This window comes from Morone saxatilis, unplaced genomic scaffold, assembly GCF_004916995.1.
Source record: "Morone saxatilis isolate NCDOM2014 unplaced genomic scaffold, NCSU_SB_2.0 Contig9, whole genome shotgun sequence".
Classification (NCBI taxonomy): Eukaryota; Metazoa; Chordata; class Actinopteri; family Moronidae; genus Morone; species Morone saxatilis.
In genome coordinates this window covers 10863064-10866675 of record NW_023340268.1, presented here as the reverse complement: position 1 = coordinate 10866675, position 3612 = coordinate 10863064, and positions in this window count along the sequence as shown.

Sequence of the window (3612 nt, the reverse complement as noted above, 5' to 3'; positions counted from 1 at the left end):
AATATCTCACTGCTGGGGGGGATAAAAGAAGTGGCCTTTATCTTATATCCTGCCATGCTTTGTATTTTTATTTATGTATGTCTTGCGTCTTGGATAGTTGAATTGTTGTATCGTTGTAGTGGGTGTTTGGTTAATAATGGTTGGACATATGGTCGTGGACGTGTTCCTTGCGGGCCTGTTTGTGAGATTTGTGTCATTTTTATGTCTTGTTGTTAAATTGCTTAGATTGTCATATATCTTCCTTATTTTTCTATTTTTTTTATTGCGATGCTTGCCACCCGGGGAGATACAGGATGAAGGGGACTGAAATTTATTTGGCATGCTGTGTTAATGTCTGTGTAGGTTGCGTGGATTTGAGCGGGTCCGCCGTGATCCATGTGGAGCGTAGATACAGAGTCGTGACTTTGACTGTAGATGTTGGCGTGGGTGTTTGGAAGAGAAGGAACCGGTCCTCTGCGCCTCATCTTCCGGGAGGATTATTTTGCGCAGTTTTGGGGACTGATTCATACGATCACGAATGAGTCTTCATGTGAGAAGAACTCTTGGCGTGTGGAATAAAAGATCGTTACTCGCTATGTCAATATAGTTTTTAATAACAGGCTGCTTGTCTAAAGAGAGGCGTCTGAGGTTCCGTGTTTGTGATGTCTGTTAATGTCGAATTTTAAATGAAATATCACTTATTTGAAGCAAACCTTTCCGATCCGCGTGTGTATGCGGTGGTTGGAATGCGAGATGATATGTACTGCACACCGAATACACGTATTTCTTGGAACAAGCTTGTCTACAGGAGAACAAGTACGCCGGGCTGTTATTTCTAGGAGCTGTTGTCACCAGTAAATAATCTGTCCATGAGATGTTCAATACTGAATCATATAACAGGTCAGCTGAGTCAAAATAAAGAAGTTTTTGTAAGAGCATTTAATGGCAGATTTCTCTCACCTGATCACACATACCAATTTTATCAGAACAGCAAAGGGAGGGGTGACCGCCATTTAATATGTGTTGAACTTTTCTAATAAAAATGGCTCCCTCTCTCTTCATCTGTCAAACATGTGCCCAATTAAGTTTTGTTTTGGGCAAAACTGGTCCTCTCGCGGTAGTCAGCATCAGTCAATCACGAGTAACACCGCACCCACACACTCGGCCAAGCTACGACTCAAACGAACTTGTCCTTTATTTACCATAAATTCGCGCTTCATGTGGAAAACAGTCTATGTACGACGAGGGTATTATAATGTTGTGGCTTGATAAGTATAGGGGGGTCAACCTAGTGTGCGGATATAAAGCGCAGACTGAATAGACAGGATTATTTTAATGCGTTTGTACTGGAATGGGGGGCTTGATAGCCGGTGTCTTTGTGTGTGGAAACTCTTTTGGTGACGCTGTAGTCGATAAAGAAAAATATCCATTCTCCAGCCAAACGTGTTATTCAAACAGAGGATTGATTGCTCTCACACACGACAGGCCAATCACTAACAGTTATAAACCACCCATGTTGGGGATCACGTACTGCTCTCATGGTCCAAGAATCATGTCATTACATGTTTAACTCAAATTCAGTGCTTTATATTATACATCTGATCATCTGATGTCACGAGAGCGCAAAGGCCGAATGGAAAACACAGTAGGCTTTGATTGAACTTCGATCACAAGATCCAAGAATCGCATCCTTTGATTGTGCGGTCTGGTGAGTCTGCTGTTTTCTTTTCATAAGTTATAGGTTTGCACTTGAGGTGTGTACTTCAGAATATTTAGTAAAATATTAGACAATAATAGATGTACTCTGGCTGTTGATGCTCAGGCCTAAAGAACTTTAAACGGATAATAGTCTTCGACATTTAAGGTCGGCCGAATTCTCACATTATATCTTGAATTTGGGGTTGTTATAAGGAGTTATGTGTTGAATTGTCCTCCTGCGTATATTGATAGCGGTATAGAACATGTGCATTGATTTGATGGATGGTGAATACTCTCCGGTTAAAGCACCGTGGGTCCGAGAGGACTGAAATTTCATTTGTGCTGTATGTCGTGCATGTATAGCACATCTGACAATAAAGTTGACTTGACTTGACTTCTGGTTTAAAAAAGGAGATTTACATATCATGTTTTTTTTTTTTAAAGGGTGGTCCTATCCTTTAATTGTTTCAACAAATCATTAAAAGGGCTGTAAATGCCCCACATGCCAGGGGCATTTTATTGAAACACGATTCCAGTACAACATAAATATGCAAAAGATTAGGCAAATCCAAAATCCACAGTCTCCAATGAAACCACTAAGCCTTTTTAGTTTTCTCTTTCTATTATTCTCTGACATTGGCTTCGCATGTCACCTCCCACCACAAAATCCATATTTTGTTGGAAATTCCTCAACAAGAGATTAACGCAGTTTTGGATTAGTGTGACAAAAGCAAATGTTCTCAGATTTTCACGTGTCAAAGAGCTTAACACCTCTGCAGTCTTTTCATGTTTTTCCACTTCTTTCTTTTACCATATATCATAATACCATAAGCGTAACCAGCTTTTTGTTCTTTTACATGAGTAAGGTTTTCCTGTTTGTGTGCTTCAACTTCTTGTTACTGGGTCAGGGCAATGCTTCAGCCCTACTTGCAACATGTGCATGTACGTGATCTGTATCAAGAATGCAGACAGTATGAACAAAAACCAGTTGCAAACATGTGCCACTGTTGTGAGGCTCACTGTCCTATTTACATATGTTTTTCATTTCACTTTATTGTATCTTGGTTAAAGTTTAACCTTAAGTTAAACAGCCAGTTAGTGTTATATCTGGTGCAAGTTATTGTGTTGTTGTTTTTTCCAACCTGTAACCTGCAAATTCTGCATGGCTGACTGACTAAAAAACAACACTTTTCCTCATCTCCCTCCCCGCTGTCATCAGTGTCCTTGGAGTTTGTTTAATGGCAGTGATGCCCGTAAGCAAATAAAAAGGAGATAAGATGAGAAAGAGAGAAGCATTCATATCCAGAGGCTCATGAAAAGACATAGGGGTTCAGAGAGGGGGGGTAAAGTCAGGCTAATCAATAGCTGCTGTAATTCACTCTTATTTGCAGACTTTATAATCACAGTCCAGTGGAGCTTGTCATTTCCCATCAACTTCGAGAGCCTCTTTGTACCACAGACTGTGCAACTCTCAAATCCCTTTCCTCCTCTGACAATGACAAATGTCACATTGACCTTTCAGTGTACGACACACCTGGGGTGCTGGAGAAGTGAGGACTAAAGTCATGGCAGCTATTCGCTCCACGCAGCAGGTGAAGAGAAAAACCCTCTTTGCCCTTTCTCTTCTCACCACGTCTCTTCCGAAACCTCTAAGGCTCGATTGTTTCAAGACAGCAGGTTTACTCATTTATCTTGACAAATAAGAAACACTCAGTGATGTAACATTTTAATTGACCCTTCTTTAGTCCTGCCCCTTTTTGAACCTTGAAACTTTCTCCTTTACTGGTTAATCTACAATCGATTGCATAGCTAGTTAGCAAGAGTTTGCTAACATTAGCGATCAGATTAACTAGCTAGCTAACAATTACTGTAAATTAAATAGCTAGTTAGCTTATGCATTAGCTACCTTAAGAGATGTGTGTGTATATATATATA